Genomic DNA, 20579 nt, shown 5'->3' with positions numbered 1-20579 from the left:
TGGTAAAAAAACAAAGCACATAATCGAATTTGTTTAATAGCTGCAAAGTATATATAAATAACATACCGTAAAAAAATTATACAAGAGGGAAACAAAAAAATCTCGGAATATATATAAAATAACATACCGTAAAAAAAAAATTACATCATGAAGCCCAAGGGCGTCGTGTACCAGATACCATATTCGAATCTGAAAACGCTGGGTGCCCTCGATGGGTTACTCACCAAGAAACAACTCAAGAAGAAACGTTCATGCTTGTCCAAAGGACACGGAATGAAATTGCTGCTCAGCACTCCACAATTGAAAAAGTTGCAGCATTCGCGGAAGCAGCAGAAGATTGGAGGTTTCATATTCAGCATTCCGGCCATCTTGGCAGCTTTGGGTGCAGTGGGCAGCTTGGCTGGAGGCAGTGCTGCCATTGCCAAAACCGTCATCGATGCAAAGAAGAACAAGGCCGAGCTGGAAGAACAGAAACGTCACAACCTGGCTATGGAGAAGAAGGGGAAAGGTGTGACCAAAAAACGAAAAAACAACCTCGATGCTTTGAAGAAATTTAAAAAAAAGAAGAAGCCCTGTCCAACTTCGATATTGAATCTCTGATCGAACCGTTGGGAATAAGCAACTTCAGGGGTGTTTTCATGTCCGATTCTCTACCCTCTGCTGTGAAGAAAAAGGAGTATGGCGTGGTCAACCTGGACAGTTACAAAAATCCTGGTACACATTGGATATGCTACCTCAAAATTGACGATGACAAAGCATTTGTTTTCGATTCGTTCGGTGGCACACCGCCTGCCAGGTTGGTGAAGTATCTCAGTGTTGCCAACCTCTACTACAATGACAAACGCATCCAGGGTTTCACCGATGTTAACTGCGGCCACCTATGCCTTTCCGTTCTCGCATACATGTCTAAAATAAATAACCCCTCAGTGGAACATTTTCAGAAAGCATTGTGGTACCTAAAACACCATGGGAGTGTTCCATCTCACCAGCGAGACTTCGGTCTTGAAACTCGTGTTGCATGACGACATCATCTATCCTAAATCTATTGCTCTTCGTGCATTCTACAGCATGTACCTAATACCCAATGTCACGGAGCACAATAACAAAATTACTGTTGGAAATGAAAAAATAGTTATCACGCCAGGACAGTACAATCTGTCTACCTTGCAAGCTCAATTGCCAAGAAATATACTGCTATCTCAAAATTCTGTAACTCACCGAGTTGAAATTGTGTCTGCTACGGAAACAGTAGACCTAGGCACTGTTGGAGAGCTTCTGGGATTCGAGAACAACACAAAGCTCGAACCTGGCATCAAGCACATCGGTGCCAACATTCCTAAATTTCTAGCCATCGAGACTCTGAACATACATTGCAACGTGGCAGAAGGCATGATCACCAAATCCTCGGATGGCATCCCAGGCAGCCACAAGCAGACAGGTATCATCGCTACGTTCAAACCAAACTCTGAATTCATGGAACCGATTATATACACACCCTCACCACCGATATACTTCCCCATATCTCGTAATCGCATAGACAACATAGAATTGGCAGTGACAAACGAAAAAAATGAGGTGGTGAATTTTGCCGGAGCTACTACCACCGCCGTCGTGGAGATTAACGTATAATAAATAACAATCATGGAGCGAATCGAAAGTTACGAGTTGCAATCTTTCCCACCCAATCGCCGCACGTTCGCCAATTTGAACGAGCCGAACAGGGAGATCGAATACGATGTGGACGTTGGGGATGGGTTTATTCACCCTCACAGAGCTGATTTGTATATCAAGTTTGATGTGGTGAAGAGAGACAACGGCGAAGCATTCCACGCCAATGCAAATTTAAGACTTGTGGACAATTTTGTGCCGCATCTGTTCTCGCAAGTGGAAGTTAGAAAGCATGGCACCGTCATCGATAGGGTTGACTACCCTGGGATTACTTCTACAGCTGTGGGAACACTGAAACTCTCCAAGACCGATGCAGCATACTACCAGGCAGGGGGATTCGAAGCAGATACAAAAATCAAAACTCAAAGCCACACAGTACTGTTTCCCATGCGCTTGCTTCCAGGCTTCTTCTCCGACTACACGGAGATTATGTGGAAGGGTGGCTTGCGCGTCACTTTTCGCAGAAGCGCCAACGACAACGATGTGCTGATGCGTTACAGCACCTTGGGTGCAGACGGTGCAGCACTTGCCAACACACTACCCGACGCAGCCAAGTGCGTCATCCAGTTCATGGAGCTGCGCATGCCTGTGGTGGAATACGAATCTAATTACGGTCTCAAGTACAAAGCCGACATTTTGAAGAACCCCCAAGTACCCATCCAATTTTACGGTTACCAGTGTGTGCAGAAACCTGCTTCCGGCAGCCATTTTGAATTTGATGTTACTACGCAGTTCAACAGCATCCGGTACGATATGCCTGAGTTTACGGTCGTGCTCTTCCAGACGGGGAAAGATAATAACCAAGAGAAAGATTCTAGCCAGTTTGATAATTGCAAAATTAAAAATGTTTACCTCAAAAATGGAAGGAATGAAGTTTTTCCACGCGAGAATTATAACTTAAACATTACGAACAACGATTACCTGAAACTTTACGAGGCGTACACAGCTTACAAGAGAGTGACCTCCGGCAATGTGGACGTGTACTACAACCCCAACGAGTTCATAGCTCGCAGACCCATGTTTGTCATCAACACATCTAAAAGAAAACAGGTGGTTGTTAACGATCGTACCAACATCAAGATCGTATGCGAGTTCCACGACGCCTTGCCTGCAGATACTCTGTGCAGTGTCATTCTTATTGCAGAGAAAACATTTGTGTATGACGTCAAGAATGAAAGAGTAACTGAACAGTTTTAGATACAAAAAAAAAAATTAAAAAAAATAGCACACAATAAGAAATGTGTAATTTTATATACACAAGTACAAACTACAATAAGCAGTTTCCCAGAAGTTTAATTTTGCTGTGCCATGCATGCATGTAATCGAGGAAGTGGAAGTAAATTAAAATTGTTTTTTTTTTTCGCATTGCCTATTACTCTTTGTTACACTCTGGGCAGGCCTTACTAGTTTGGAGGCGATAGTGGCCCCACGGAAGTGTGTGGACCCCACATTCAAGAATACACCTCTTGTCGTCGTGTGCATCCAGAGCAACTTTCCTGACAATATTAGTAGTAAGCACATGATCGACGCTTTGGATACGATGCTCTTTTTGTAGAATGGGCGATTTTGTTCTGAGGCACTCGAGGTAATCCTCAAACTTGAGGTGCTCCCGAACCACTTGCCTGCTTACACCCTTTGCCTTTTTTGTTACAGAACCCTCAGCCCGGATCGCATAGGCTTTGGCACGAAGTCCAGCAAACTCCACAATCACATCCCCGTCTTTCTCGTCCTTGAGTTTGCCGGGTATTTTTTTGTTCCGGGGCAGAATTCCATACCGGTTTAGCTGGGGATAGCCCGATGTGTCGAAGAGCTCTTCAAGAGCTGGAACTTTGGCTATATCACCATACGCATCGGCCGTGCGAACATGGTACACCAAGCTGTCTGTGTCTGTGTAGAGGAGCGAGATATTGTGCTTGTAGTGTGCACGTAGTATGTCGTAATATGTCTCGAACATGCACAACTTGCTCAGATCCAAAACTGCAGCTCCCACATAGATGGGCTTGTTGAGTAGCACCTCGCACCGGTTCATGTGAACCAGAGACATCTGTTCATTGTAAATTGTTCGAGACCTGAACAGCGGGCTTGCAACAAGTCGACGACACTCTGTTTTCTTCGTCACCAACCTCACATCAACGCGATTTCGCACATTCTCCATGGTTTTCCCAAATACCGCATTGTTCATTAATTTGAAAAAATCCTTATCAAGCTCGGACTTGGCATCAGTGCGATGGTTGGTGTTCAGGTCGATGTACGGCTTCAACCATGGAGACTGCCTGAACAAGAGCACGTGGTAAACTGCTTTGACCGAGACCCCTTGCTGTATTAACCACTGGAGGTTCCGGTAGTGTAGCACATAACGCTTTTTGGGCTCCAAGTCCATGACGAGCTTCGGTTGATCCGAGCCAGGTGGACACTTGAATTCCGGAGCAGGCGAAAGGTCACAGAATGTATCCTGCAACTCCTCGGGGAAGTCAAGGTCCACCTCGGCAAAAAACCCATGTTCCGAATCGTCAAAACCTTTAACGTCGAAGTTGGAAGGATCAACCCACTCAAACTGTCCTGTTGGGAGTGGCTGCATCATGGAGTGCCCGTAAAGATTATTCACATCAGTGTACATGATGTAGCTTGATGGTTGGGAGGGGTCGTAACCAGTGGCCATGTGGTGATTGTTGGCGTGTGCGAAGCGTTGCGACACTTGGACCATGCCACCCCGGATAGCTCTCTCGATGAAAAGCATAATATCAACATCGAAGATAAGTGAAAGTTTAACTTTAGTCAGCAGAAGCATGGCCGACCATGCCAGTCCAGGAAGGCTGTAAAAATATACAGGGTCCAGGTTGTAAATGTTTATCGCAGTCGCCCGAAACGCCTGGAACACATCAGCAAGAAGCGTCACATCAAGCTTCAGGTATGCATCGTGGTAATCACCGAAAGTTCGGCAACCCAACTTGACCCACATAAACTGAGCATGCTTGTACTCCTCGTCGGTAATACCTGAACCTCTCAGCTGGCTGTAGAACTTATCCTGGGGAGGCAGCAACTCTTCTTCGAACTTGGAACGGTCGGTGACGTATTCGTAGGGGTAGACCCCTTTACGTCTGATGAGTGTGACATCTAAGTTCGGGAAACTTGATGTGGTAATGGTTAGTTGCTCGTCTCTGAGCTTCCCAGCAAGAGCATCGAGGCTTGCCTGGAGGAACCTCAGAGAGTCGAGGAACCGAAGCTCGATGCTCTTGTTTGAGTCGGGGATCGGCACCCACTTGCTGACGCTAATATAACGCTCCTCGTTCTGTGCCAGAACATTGATTCTCGCATCGTCGTACCCTAGATGTGTGACCAAGTGATGGAAATCATATCCCGAGCCATTGTGAAAAAAGACCGGTATGAAGCGCGGGTCCCTGGCTCTCAAGTTACACCTGTTGCACCACGGGCCAATGTAGCTTCCGGTCCCATAATGGTCATGGTGGTGGACCTTTTTGTTATCGTCAGTGAAGACCGAGTTGCAAACAGGACAATTTAGAGCTATTTCGTGCTGATGCTTGTCTTCCGGAGACAGAGGCAGCATGGGCTTGGGGGCCAACAGCACCTTCGCTATCTTGATGGCTTCCTGTTGCATTCTCTGCAGGAAGTGTTTGACCGGGTCGCGGCCGCGATACACATAGGGCTCGGAGGCAATATGGTCTCGCCACACCACAACATAGGAGTAACTCGAGGCCTCGTGGATTTGGAAAGGAATGGTAGAGGATGTTTCGGGGTTGGGCTCGCAGTTAGACAGAGGTTGAAGAAAGGCCTCGAAGTCTGCTACAATATAGGCAGGATGCTTCACCATAGCACTGTGCATGCGAAAGCACTCTACTGCACCAGGTTCGGGCAGGATAGTTCGTGCAGGCTTGTTGGTACCACAGTAGAGCATGTGGCGAGCTAGCTTCTCAGCAGCAATGTTGGGTCCTCGAGAGTGTTTGAATTTATATTGTTTTTGGTTGTCGAAAGTGGACAGGCACCTGCGACACACCTCGATGTGACCATTATGTCTATTTTTCTGATTTGAAACAAGTCTGGAAAAAGAGCGAATAAGCGTATAATGGTGGCAGGTGTTATTCTTGATAAGAAGAAGGTCAATTTGCTGTGCACTATCATCATCTACATCACTTACCCGAATAGGGTAGACGATGTTTGCCTTGGTGAGACCGTAAACATTGATGCTTAATTGCAGGCCCAACAAGTCACGAGCACGAACCTCAAACTTGCGAATATGCGAGACTTCTACAGGGTAGGCAATCTCGGCCATTGCATCCTCCAGTTCCGACTCATACTGCTTGTAGTGTGCAACACGGCGTGGACCGTTTTCCCAAGGTATAGGGTGCAGTGCTGCCAGCACCGACCAGAGGAAGCATTTGGTGTCTTTGTTCTGAATATTGAGAACAGCTTTCCTTGCTTTAACCTCGGATGGCAGGGCAATATAGCTAGACCCTGCCAGTGGCAGGAATTTGTTAAGTTTCAGATAAAGTTTGTGGGGGTCGCCACACAGCGAACCGCCCGAGCCTTCAGCCTGATGCTCCTCGTGCTTTGCCACAAGCTCCTCGACAAACTTGCCGTAGATGCTGTCGAGGTCAGTGACATCTGCCTGATGCAGTGTTTTTGCTTTTGTGGCATGGAAGAATTTATATATTTCATCAGACGGTTTCTTATACTTGCAGCGTAGCACAGCATAGAATTTAGTGGAGTGTGTAGCCAATGCATCGTTGAGGATGGATATTATCTTAGCTCGCTCGCTCTCCAGAAAACTACGCACATCGCAGAAGCTGTCTGATGTTATTTTAAAGTCTTCTAATAAATGCTCAAACGCAAATCGGTCTGCTTTCTTCGCCAGCTTGACGCGTTTGGCAGGTGGCGATGCATCGAGGGAGGTTACTTCTACCTTTCGCTTGGAAGGTTGCGGTAGAGATGTTCCAGTGCTCTTGCAAGTAAGCTGGTGTCGCTTGAAGTTGGCAATAGAAATATTTTTTCCACACTTAGAGCACAGTTTGGTCGCACATATTCGCTTTTCCGGCACACAAGTGCGACAGTGTCTTTGAAAATGTTTACTTGACACAGCAGTTTGGCACGTAGGGCAATTTTTTACAGAACACATAATGCAGAGATTTTTTGGGGGTATGTTATTTAATATCCAATGCTGTGCAATGCAAAATATAATTGTTTATTTTTTTTAACTATTCTCTATGACCTTACTTGGGTTTTTTTTTCACCAAATTATATGCTTCTAGTCTCCTATACAATACAATATACGTACAATATTGTCAAGAGCGTCATATTTGAGCAAGTCGCTTGTCACTTAAACACTACAGCTGACAGGTTGGTAAAATCTCACATCAAACCAGAATAATACGCTTAAGTCTTATTTATATGTAATTTTTACGGGTGTACAATATTGTCAAAAGCGTCATATTTGAGCAAGTCGCTTGTCACCCAAACACTACAGCTGACAGGTTGGTAAAATTTCACACATCAAACCAGAATAATACGCTTAAGTCTTATTTATATGTAATTTTTACGGGTGTACAATATTGTCAAGAGCGTCATATTTGAGCAAGTCGCTTGTCACTTAAACACTACAGCTGACAGGTTGGTAAAATCTGAAATGAAACCAGAATAATACGCTTAAGTCTTATTTATATGTAATTTTTACGGGTGTACAATATTGTCAAGAGCGTCAGTTTCCGTAGAGCTCTCTTTTTCCATCTTCCCTCTATACAGAATCGACGGCTTCCCGATTTTCATCACGTAGTTCCTTTTTCATTCAATAGATGGCAGAGGTTGTATGACGCGTATGTTTGCGCTGCTAAGTTTTTCATACCATTTCAAGCGTGTTTTGTTTAGTAATTTCTCATGTAAACAAACCTTCATTTGTTACGTCTTGCAAATATGTTGTATAAGAATGTTGTAGAAGATTCTGTGATTGATTGTGTTAGTGAAACTAAAAAATATAGTGAAAGTGAGAAAAAAGTGGCTGTGGCAGGGAAAATATAGGTTGAGGAATAAAAATAGAATGCAAAAGTGTGTGTGATCAAATTTATTAGGTGAGTTTCTAATTATCTTTCAAGTAAACTGCATATGTGCAAACTTATTACTGTACTTCCACTTCAATATATAAAATTGCTTGAATAGTTTTCACAATATTTGACATCTTGTCTAGCTGTGCGGGAGATAGCCAAATTTAAATAGTATTTCATGGCAAAAAAATTGTCATTTAAGGTATGCGAATGGGTTAATATGGATATTGTCACACATTCCTCTTATTTTATACTGTTGTAAATAGAAAGAATTATGTACGGTAAATGTTTTGTACATTATAGGGGGGAAAAATGCAAAATATCCCCCCAATTTTAAATCGATCCACCTCTGAATCGATTTTTTACATATTCTCACGCCGGCATATGTTGTTCTATTTTGCTTCTTTTACTTGCTTTGCTTAATTAACTCTCGCTAATTAGCATTTTTTTGGAAGAAGTCAACTAGAACAACATATGGCGGTATGAGAAATATGCAAATTAAAGAATATTTTAGTAATATAAGGGCCCTAGCAATTAGCTTCGTCGACTAAGAGTACTCTTTTAAACGTCTTCAGCTAGATCGTATTACTACGCGAGGACGTTTAAAATGTTTGGGTGTTGAAAAAATTTGACCTACTTTTTATTTCTATTGTTTGCTAATAGATGGCTCTCCCCTCTTCTCCTCTGCTGTATGACAAATAGCACAAACATAAAATTAAGATTTTGGAGAGCAAAACATAAAATTTGCATCCATCTGATGTCGAACTAGGAACTTTATCTTTCGGGGAGTCAACATTATTTTTTTACTCAGTCGTCATATAACATGAACACACGCAAACATTCACATGTGCTTTTATTATTTTGTGTTCGGTAAGTACAAGTATATTCTTACATAAATTATTGTTTAATTTAATAAATTGTAAACTCGAAGCCTGCTATACTAACACTCCTGTGTTTCATTATACAGCTCACAGGTTGAATTGAAAGCGAATGTTGCGTGCATACGGAAATAACACAGGAAAAAAAAAAGCGGATGGAAGCAATTTAAAATCAGTGGAGCAAGGTTAGTATTACGAGAACGTAAAAACACGTGCTTTCATTGTTGTCCGAATTCGCGACAAACGTGGAGTTGGAGGGGAGAGCAAAGAGGCGCGACAGATGCACGCTTGAACTCGCCGTGACCCTGCGCTTGGCAGCCATATTCTTACTTTCACTTTGTACAGACAACATTTACTGATTAGACGATGTAAAACTCAATGATACTTTAACAGTTTATCGATAATACTGAATGTAGAAAAATTGTAAATGATGAAGTAGCACGTTACATTTTTAATATAACTAGTAAATAGGTGAAAATCATTGTGACGTTTGTTTGGCGTCTACCTTCTGCTTCCGTGCGGTGCGCCTGCGCCCCAGAGCACTGTGGGTGAAGTTCGGGCTGACACCTGGCGGGAAAAATAACAACCATACTACAAGGGGGCATGTAGATTGGGACGACTTGCACGTGACTTCGACGGCACTCGAGAACAACAGGAGAGAACAGTACGGAGCGCTTGCCAATCCGGACACGGCCTAAGTTGTACAATTAGGTACAAGTATTGTACAATTAGGTACAAATTGTTGTACAATTATTTCCCCCCAGTTGCCCAGTTGGAGTTGGGGGCATAACACTGGTACTATTTGTACTCACAGTACTTATTCATGTATTTTGTTTAATATTTTATTTCAAATTCACTGTCAGAAACTAGTGTTGCCAGTTCCTGGATGTAGGTTTACCTACTCTGTTGGTTGTCACTGTCAAGCTTCCAGTATTCGTACAGCATAAAAAACCATAACCCCCCTCTCAAAATATATACATTGTATACGCCAAGATGCTCAATAGCCTAGCAACACATCATGAAAAAACATGCCAAGAGAACCCAGTGGGTTTATAAGTCAGTGCTGCCAATTCCTATTTGTAGGTTAGCTTAGCCTGTGAAAGATCATATAGTGGAATTTTTGTAGAGTGGGTAGGCAAATGTAAACAGAGGGCAATAGACCCCCCTCATAAAAAGCTACAGTAAGGGCCCACAGTGTCGCCAACTCTGTGCCCCCAACAGTGTTGCCAGACATAAAAAGTACATGGGCCCCTCAGGTCCTTTTATGAAAGTTTACAGTGAACCCAGTAGGTTGGCAACACTGTCAGAAAATCTACGGTAGTGTTGCCAGATATAAACAGGGCAATAGACCCCTCATAAAAGGCTACAGTGGGCCCACAGTGTTGCCAACTGTCATACGGCAGTGTTGCCAGATGTAAACAGGGCAGGACCCCTCATAAAAGACTACAGTGGGCCCACAGTGTTACCAACTGTCTACGGCAGTGTTGCCAGACATGAAAAGCTACAGTAAGGGCCCACAGTGTTGCCAACTCTGCCCTCAAATACATCATAAAAAGCTTCAAAATATCAGTTGGTGAAATTTTCGTGGGGTGAGTTGGCAACACTGAGCCCCACATGATGATTCGAGCCCCAAATGAGGTTTGTGAACTCTCTAATTGCCCCTACTAATACCTGCTTTCGGACACTTAATTTATAAGTGACACACTTCGTTCGGTGGGGACAAGCCACGTATTGTTTGAGAGGAGGGACACATCTCGTTCATATACTAGATACAATCATGGACTATACTTGAAATGTGACGTGCTAAACAATACTTTCGGAGATCAGTTGGACATAGCAATTTTGATATACAAGTTGCATTTTCTCTACTTATTCATTATGCCTCATAGATAATCTCGCAACAACGCAAAATGTTTTAATTGACTCGAATTCACAATGACTAATATATACTGGACCTACATATTTTAAATGCAAAATCTAGGTGACGAAAATTTGCCTCAACACGAAATGAAAATGCAATATTCATTCAATACACTAAAAAAGCTAACCAAAGCAGACTTTTAACAACATTACACACGTAACGTTTCCATCCTCTAACAGGGTTTTTGTTGGAGTAAGATTCACATGGCGTAATAGGATTATCATTCACTACAAAGCAATAGCTATAAACATGAGATAAACCTGAAATGAGGGGTTAGAATTCACCATAAGAGAAGTGCAGCAGGTAAAACAAAACACATATGTAAGGAAGAGGTGTGTAAGTGTAAGTTTCTATGTGAAAATTGACTGAGTGGTAGCACTAGACGGTTTTACGTCAAGGATCCTAGGTTCGAATACCGGTCTGGGCATTGGTGTTGTTTCTGAATGTTCTATTTATTTTATCTTCAATCATCTTCATCGTCGCGATTGCCCGAAAGTGGAAGAAAAGCGACGCTAAATAAAAATAAAAAAATATGTGAAAATTAGAAGGTTAATTAAGAGCTGATAGGTAAAATATACTCTATGAGCGATGTCGATAGAAGTTCTGTTAAGATGTCAAACCTGTAAGAAGCAAATAGCGAAGTTGTGTGAAGGATTGAAGATAAGCTTCGATAAGATGGTCACCTGGATTGTCTCGAGCTGAACCAGTAAATGGGCGATGTTTAATCCCCAAGGCCATTCTGCAAAACTAATGCCAAAAGAGGTTCGTGTGTGGATTTGGTCAGCATGAAATTGTTGGGTGATGATACGTGAATGGTATTTTTTCTGTTTTCGTTATTTTAAATTGCTTTTCTACCTCTGGATCTTGAATGACGAATAAATTAATTTGGTGAACTGATAAACACAAAAAAGCCAACCCCGTGGCTAATTGGTTAGCGCACGCGCTTCGAAGTAAGGTGAAGATGTGTCATTGTCTGCATCCCACTTCCATGTATCACATCTTCAACCTTCATCATTGCGATTATCCGAGACTGGTAGAACAGTGACGTGAAATAACAAAAATATCACCCTCGGTGTCGATTTCAAAGTTTGAAGTATTGCTGTTTTTGCATTCAATAGCGGCTCTAGATTGTGACAGTGATGTGAAATACTTCTGATTTTATAAGAAATAGTAAAACGGGAAGAGCGATAGATATTCCTCTATTTTCAATTTTCTCTATAACTGTTTTCCCCGACTGTGGTGATAATGAATTCTATGTAGTATGAGAAATATACTTTAATTTATACTAATTTATTCATATGCAACTGATTAAGAGAGCCTCCACGATGGCGCAAGGAAATCGTCGCCGCATTGTAATCAAGGAGTTCTCGGTTCGATGCCCGGTGGAGGCACATAGTGATTCGGATTCTAGTTTAAACTGTAGATCTCGTCCCGGTTTGCCTATTTGTGCATAAAACTCAGACTCAGAATGATTAAAGACTTTTCGAAATATTCTGTCTGTATCGGAATGGCAACTTTCTTCAGAACGAAAATGAATTCGTAAAGCAATAATACGCACAGCACCTCTAATTACCCACTGCCATTCAACACGCTACTATTCGTAAATTCAGAATTATTATTTTAGGGTTCAAATTCTGGCATCTGAAAGAGGGACACTTGGCCCCAAAAGTTTCAGGTTTGTTAACATTTACTAGTTAAGGATATTTTTATTAAGCTCCTGGGACCTGAGGAACAAAAATATAGATCTTTTAAAATGATTTCTCAAATTAAATGTAGAAATTATGCCGCACACTAGCCCAGGGACGCTATAGCTTATTCATGGGATGGAAAAATTGTCATTTCCTGGTCTCAGCATGGAGTTCTATCTCTGCAGTGTTTCCTTATCAATTTAATGTAATTATCATCCATCCTCATAGTTGCGACAAATTATAAATGTGTCATGGTAAAAACAAAGCAAAATAAGAAAAAAAATATTGTAACATTACTGCAATGTCAGAACTACGTTGGCAAAAAAAAGTGAACACCAGATCATTTTCAAACAGGCATTTGGGGAGAACTGTGTAGAGGTAGACAGACAACATACTCCCGAAAGTTGCCAATCGACATGACCTTCTGTACTGAAGTTGTGCGTTGAGAAAACTTTGCTTGAAGCTCCTCAAGCGTCTTATCGCAAATGCCTCGGTGTTCGCAGCATTGCCAACTCATTTTTCGTCGAGAAAATATTTTTTCTCCTAATTCATTTGCTGTTGATTGTACCAGTTTTTTTTTGTTACAGATTCTATTCCTTCTCTCTCCATTCTCTCCTATAGTCTGCTTCTATTACTTTCTATCCCTCTCTATCCCGCCTTTGATTTTTTATTTATATTTCTCTCTCTCATTGTTATTACTAATCTATTCCTTCGTTCTCTCTTACCACTCTTTGAAACTTTATTTCCATTTTTATCTATTTTCACTTTTTCCAAGGTTCTTTATATTTATCTTTCTATCTTTTGCTTCTTTATTTCCCTTTTTCTTTCCTCTTCTCTCTTTGTCTGAAACTTTATTTCCCTCTCTCTTTCTCTTATCTTCCATTTCTAACTTTTCCCAAGCTTCTTTTTCTCTCTCTTTAGCTCCGCTTCTTTATTTTCGTTTCTCTTTCCTCTACTCTCTCTTTGTCTGATACTTTACTCCTCTCTCTTTTTATCTTTTTCTCACTTTTCCCAAGCTTTTCCCCACTAGGTTCGAATCGCACGCTAGGCATGGATGTTTGCGAGTGTCCATTCATCAATTTGATCATGTCATCACTCATCCCCATCTTCGCAAATTAGCCAGAAGTGGCACAAAAAGCGAAGTACATAAGAAAGCAAATCAATCAAACCCAAGCTTTTACCATCTCTCTTTCTATGTTTTCCTTTTTTATTTCCCCTTTTCTTTCCTCTTCTCTCTCTTTTTTGTTTGATACTTTTTATTTATCTTTCTGGCTTCTTTAATTCTCTTATATTCTCTCTATTTCTCTGCCGCTTCTTTTATGTATTCTTTCCAGCGTTCTTTCCAATGATGACACCTAAATATGACGTCAATAAATCCATTTGAGTTATTTTTTTTATTTTGACGCCCATTGGAAACTTTCTGCGCCAGCCGATAGCTAAGGATCCAATTCTAACCTTTCTGACTTGATAATATAAGCATTGTTACTAGTGGAAGTAATTTTAATTTTTATAACAATACTTGTAAATAGACGCCAATTTCTATGATTTCTATTCAGTTTTCTATCTTATTTTGATTCTTGTTCTGTATCTTTCTTTCTCTCTGTCTCTGATCCTCTTCAACACTTCTCTTCCTCTTTCACCCTCTCTCTCTCTCTCTCTCTCTCTCTCTCTCTCTCTCTTGTTAATTTATGTTTCCATTTCCCTACGTCTTTCGCTACATTATTAATTTTATCTTCTATCTTCCCTTCTCTTGCTTCTTTTTATCTTCTCTCTCTCTCTCTGTCGGGCTTTTGAAATAATTCTCTTTACTTTGTCCCTTCTGTTTCTATCTTCTATCTTATTTTCTTTCATCCTAAAATAAGATTAATTTTTAATATCATTTGATGCCAATGATTTTTTATCATCCTGTCTCTTAGGCGCCACCATAATTAATTCATCAGGCATTAGTAAACACTCTGAGCTACCTACATATAAAATTGACATTTTGGGGTCTTCATCAAAAGTTCTATAAGTATACCGAATTTCATCAAAATGGGAGATGGTGGGTGACTGGCCTGGATGATTTGACACGAAATGACCCCTTCGCTCCTTTTGGTTGCAGGTAAACATGACGTCACCATTTTTCGATCTTAATCCTCACCATGAAAATTTTTCAAGGCGCATCCACGTTGCTGAACAATGGATGGAACGAACATGGAAGTTCAAGAATGAAGATTGACGAAAGCTGCAGATAAGGTAAGTGGAATATCTATTTTTCGGTTTCCAATGTCGCCTTTTGATGTAGTTGCCTTTCTTCTTGCAGGTTGTCGTAATTCGTAAATTCGATAAACAGTGTTTAAGTTGGCGGCCTTCGGAAGAGCAGTTTTAGCCAATACGTGATATCGGGAGTGGCTATCGTTGCTGCCTGTTCACTACCTAGCCGGGCACAAACACAATAGAGCTTCGTAAAACACTTGGAAGTTGGATGATTGGACAGTGCTCTCTTTTCTGTGTAGCGTTGCATTTATGTTTATTTACACCCAGTTTACTTGTGACGGTTACAGTAGCAGCCGGTCGATGCTCCTATATAGTGGTGCCAACTTTTGAGAAACATTGGGTGGGCTGAACTCAGAGATTTGTTTTACAATTTTCTGCAATAATATACCTAGTAGGCATATTTGTGTTCCTTGGCGAAAAATGTAACTTTAGGCCATTTATGAGAGGAATAGGCTGGTTTTGCCTATTTTAGTTACAAGTGCCTATTTCGAAGATAACTGCTTTTTGAAAGCCTAATCGAGACTCTAGTGTTTATTTCGGTGCTTTTTTGCGCGCATTTGTTTAGAGTTCTTAGTGCATATGGATCCTCATCATGGTTATAAGCCCTTATTCTCCTTATACTACCCTAGTAACGATGTGACCAGGGATATGGTAAATAATGTAGGACACCTAATAGTATCATATTGAAGGTGTAATAAATTATTACGAAACATTTTAATAACACCCAGTAATTAAGCTGGGGAAATTCTTTAGGTATATAACGTTGAGACATTTTGTTTTCTTAAGCGCGGGGACATTTTTTAATAAAATAAAATGCAACAGTAGGCAAATCATTGTGTGGGTTCGAGCCCTACAGGCCCATATGAGTTTGCGCACTGCTGCTGTAAGTTCTCCTAGTACATTCACTTCACTTAGTATTCCGGCAGTTTGTTTCTTTATACAGCATATTTGCAGAAGATACAATTCAACATATAAGTGTATCAATGTACAGTCACGGACACTTCTGGGTTGTAACGATTCCATTGGGAGACAATGTTATTTTTACAAACCAGAAGTGTCCATGACTGTACGCTGTATAAGAGACAACGTATTACTAACTTCGTTGACCCTGCAGGTGTGCGATGCGTATGATTACCCAGATTGGCTGAAGTATCAGCACACTTTCTGCCTTACCTGACGATGATATGAACAATGACTACCCACAAGGTCCAGCATTATATTCCTTGCTTTTACTACAGTACATCCAACAGCAAAAGTAATAGCAGGCGAATTGTCCAGTGCAATTACTAAATGTACTCTTAGATTCTTTTCACTTTCCTCGTGAAATTGTGTTAATCAAGCTACTTACTACTAACTACTTACGTTATTTCAACGTTAGTTGTTATCTCTTCTAGAGATACCTTATTTTCAATATAAATTACCTACATATAGGTGCGACTTATGTCGGCTTGTACTAGAGTCATCTATTGGAATGCACCGAAACAATCTGCTCACTCTACCTGGAAATTTAGTGTAATTTTTTTGTTAATAATTTCTTTGCTCTTGTTAGTTTTTGTAATTCTTTGCTTATTTTAGTTTCTAGGTATTACATAACTGTCGATTCATTTTGTTACAACTTCAATAAACTATTTATAATGCAAAATGTGTAAAAACTCGGCTTCGTCTAATCCTTCAATGCAATCTGTTATTGATATTTGAAACTACTATTCTCTCCTTGAGTTCTATCGCACCGGTCTGCCCGGAGGGAGGGGGGGATGTAACTATTGAAATAAGGGGACGGTGGGTGAAAACTTTGGCGACTTTGCAGTGATATTGATTTTTCAATCGAGTTTTGGAAGAAGGAGATTCCCCGATATAAAATCTCAGGTTCCAGTAACAAGTTCAATAGCGGGCAAGGGTGGCCATTTTCCCAAAGCCAATGGAGTATACCACCATAACATGTCATAATCCCTATAAAATATTTCATTTCGACAGCGTGTCTACTACTGTCCTATTATTGGAAGGACCAGTCCCCTTGGCGGCATGGTTATCAGTGCAAATCACGCTCCGACGCCAGGGATCCCGGCTTCGAATCCCGACCTGAGCACAGATGTTTGTGTGTCCATTCATCAATTTCATCATGTCATCGCTCATCCCCATTTTCGCAAGTTAGCCAAAGGCGGCACAAGAAGCGAAGTAAAATAAAACAAACAAATCAATCAGTCAATCTATTATTCAAAGCCACCTTTTTTAGCTTTACTGAACATTCTAATCGATATGTCCACAGATTTATCTTTATCTGTGATATGTCCCTCCCCCTAATTCTTCCTTGCCCTCATCTAACGGATTGAGTACAGTGCACCTAGTCAGGTAAGCACCTGGCTAGGTATAGAGATTCCTGCTTACTTTAAAGTTGTAGCTTCTTAGAATCCTGCAGAACTTTTAAAACACACTGTATAATGTGGAGAGAGGAGAATAACAGAGAAAAAGAAGAATGTGGCAGACATTGATAGAAAGTAAAAGAAAGAGATGGAGAAACAGATGAAATATAAATGAAAGACTAACAAAAGAATATATAAAGTAAGAAAAATATGAAAGGAGAACAAGGTAAAAAAAGAAGTATAAAAGAGAGAGGACAGAAGAAGATGGACAGTCATCATTATCGAATAGCAATTCGAAGTACAATTAAAAATGAACAAAACATGTTAATGATTGATTGATTTGCTGTATTTTACTTAGCTTCTTGTGCCAATTTTGGCTAATTTGCGAAGATGGGGTTTCAATTTCAATTTCAATTTCAATTTCAATTTTCCTTTATTAAAGGGCGAGGTTCAGCCTGTGGACACTCAAAAACATCCATGCCCAGGCCAGGATTCGAACTCGGGACCCCTGGCGTCGTAGAGTGATCATGCGCATATTAAAAAGAGCGTGTTTTATATATACATACATACATACATATATATATATATATATATATATATATATATAGTGAAGCGTGTGTGTATACAAACACACACACATACAGTTTTTCCTGTAGGTGTTTGAACAATATTCAAGACGATGGTAAATTTTAAGAATACTATTGAATCGTTTATATCAGGAAAACATTATAGATCCATATCGGATGATTTGATTAATTTTCGATCCAAATATCTGTATGTGCATGAACAATAGATATAATAAAACCATTACACTGCTTTTTTCTCTACTCTTAAATTGATATACTTTTTATTATCTGAAAAGTTTACTTGATTAAGTACTTTGTATGGATACCACACCACTTATACTTTTATGGATAAAGCATTTCTGAAATAAAAGATTCAATTACGAAAAAAATATTCATATAACTAAAACTATTGTGAACTATGCGACTGACGATTAAAAAATATTATAGGATTTTACATTTGCCAATACATATTTTAGTTGTTCCACAGAAGCTAGTATAAGAACGGAATTAGAGTTAAAATTTGATTTAATTAAATTTATTAAGAACTTATAATCGAGAGACTAACGAAATAAAAATCTCCTATCTTTTCATCATCCAATCTTCTATCATTCTATCTTCTACAGATATGTTGTACATGTATGTACTGTATCCCAATATGCAATAATTTTCCTTATATTACTTACTATGTATTTTCCATTAAAATAATGTATCAAATAGCACTATTAGCATACGTTTTGCTCGTTATTATTGTTGTGACTTATGTTTGTTCACTTTCCTTGTCTTCAATACTTTCAGTTTCTGCACAAAGTACATTTCCTAACATGTAATTCTACTTGTTTTTTTATCTTCACTTTTAGTGTGTTACTTTTTAAAAAAAAATCCATCGTTGTTCCTGTTCGTGCACTAACCGCCGCCCTTCATTTAATATATTTTATTTCTTATATATTTTTTAGCTATATGGCATAACTATTCTTAGAAAGTTAAATTCAGACAAAAGCTTTAACGTAAGTACACTCAGGAATTCTATGGGCAAGGTTTCAATGCTCTACGTCATTTTTTAATACTGAGTAAGTAATTATAATAACATTCAGCAGTTAGCTAATGCAATCGATAGCGTAACAATATTCATGTAAAGTCGTAGTTTTATTTTTGTGTATTTCACCATGTATTTAGTAATATAAATACTCAGGCTACGTAAAAATATAAATTCTCCAGTTTCCAGATTGAGTGTAACATTTTGTAAAAGCAATAAACTTTCAATATCATATTTTTAAATTTCGATCGGAATGAGAAGGTGGGAGTGGCCCTGTGACCTTGAAAAAACTAGGTCATGGCTGGCCAATAAAGATAACACGAAATTGGCACGTATGTAGCATTGAGAAATACTCTACGAGAAGTACCGTCTTCCAAATTTTACTTTAAAATTCGCACATTATTCTTGTTATTCTTTACAGATTAGTGATATTACGTGTACGGAAAAAGAAATATTTGACGCACTAAGTTTCGGGTGCTTGAAAACGCCCTAATGTCGTATTTGACTATACTGACATTTAAGGCACATAACATTTTTACGGCATCTAGACAATATTGAACCTGAGAACCGATTGAGACCATGCTATGAGGTTGTCAATGAGTTTAAACGCTGTTTAAGCTGACTCACCTATACGACTCCGGAAAAATCCCCTTTCTTCTTCCATAGAACCCAGAAGATTCCAAGGAAAAGACATTTGAAGAGCGCATCGCGTTTCGATTTTTCTCCAAAGCTTTCACTGGCAACGTGGCTCCCTGTTTATCTGCGGCAAGATTAAACTACTGACATTTCGGCACGTACTGACAAGATAGCGGATATTTTGCTGCAGTGCATCTGTTTAAACGGAATGCTTTTTGAGTTGCGGGATGCGGTGCGGAGAAGAACAGCACTGCCATCTGGAGGGGAAGGGAGACAACACTTCGGATGCTGGGGACGGATCGTTACTAGGCGAGCTAAATCTTCTTCCTGTTTCATTTCGGATCTCCGGCTAGGAAAAGAGATGACCACTTTCATCTCCTACAATTCTAAAACTACTCTCACAGTTGTGAAAATGATCTGTTTACCTTAGTACTGTTTTAGCTTGTTTATTTTATTCTTTATTTTATTATTAATATTATTATCATTATTACATTTTTGTGTTTTTTTTTAACACTAGTCTACTGTTTCACTGTTGTTTCTTTCCGGTTTAAAATGGCTTTTGCTGGGCTAGAAATTTCAATAAATAAATAGGGGAAAATGGGGTAGCCCCGGACATTTTCACACAGTGATGTGCTTCTTGGTAAGAAGATGCAAAATTGTTTTAAAGCAAGCCTGAAATATTTATTTGGAATGTGATCTTTATTGACAAAGCAAAGTTATCGAAAGAAATGCAAAAAGAAGTACATAAACAAATGACAATACAGATCGCTACATTTTACATATTTTCACATATTGGCGGGTACCACCGGACACTTAAGATAATTGAAAAAAAATCATATTCTGCACTTGGAAGGAACAATAAGAACACCTATCCACGAAGTTTACAGTGATCACATGTGTAATGGATATCAGTTGATTCGATATCGGTGCAGCAGTCATGGGCCCAGCCATCGTAGGATTGACACTGAACCTAGCCTTCATTGAACGTTTCACCGCAAATGATGCATTCAGTTGTGCTTTCCTGTTCGTCTGGTCGTATGTCCTCTTTGTTATTGTCACAAGCTGATCCATTTGCGTCCTTTCTTTGCTAGTACATGTGTTGAGGTCACCTTTCTTTCAAGTTGCTTCTTATATGGTGAAGATGTTAGTATCTCGCTCACTGCAGTTCTTCTTTTTCGTGACGCTAAACGTCCCTTAGGATTTTCTGGTAATGGTGATAACTTTTCAATAATGGAGAGCCCTTTGCTAGTTGATGGACGAGGAGATTCAGGTTCCTCGGTGACATGTAGAGAACGTGGATCCACTGCAGACGACGGAGAAGAAGCAGCCCCCGTTGCCTCCAGCGCTGCTGAAGTTGAAGGTTCTGGGTCTTCACAGGTTTGCGGAGTTTAACATCTTTCAACGCGAGTCAGGTAGTCAATGTCTGTGAATATATTACGGTCGAATGGATATGTTCCAGTGCACGAAAATCTATTGAGAGCAATGTCCATGCGACACACCTTACGGTATGCCTCTGCAACAAG

General features: G+C 40.1%; 1 protein-coding gene across 1 annotated transcript in view; it reads right to left on the bottom strand.

Annotated features, from left to right (window-relative positions):
- The window catches only part of LOC145992673 (uncharacterized), a 38900-nt gene extending 19701 nt beyond the window's left edge, over positions 1-19199 (bottom strand). Inside the window, exon 1 of the mRNA XM_083129049.1 lies at positions 19048-19199. The gene's annotated coding sequence lies outside the window, so the exon portion shown is untranslated. The remainder of the gene's footprint in view (positions 1-19047) is intronic.
- Between the last annotated feature and the right edge of the window lie 1380 nt (positions 19200-20579).

This window comes from Lepisma saccharinum, chromosome 9 (genome assembly GCF_977018435.1).
Source record: "Lepisma saccharinum chromosome 9, izLepSacc3.1, whole genome shotgun sequence".
Lineage (NCBI taxonomy): Eukaryota > Metazoa > Arthropoda > Insecta > Zygentoma > Lepismatidae > Lepisma > Lepisma saccharinum.
The sequence above is the reverse complement of the archived record's forward strand: the minus strand, read 5'-3'. Positions and strand labels throughout refer to the sequence as shown.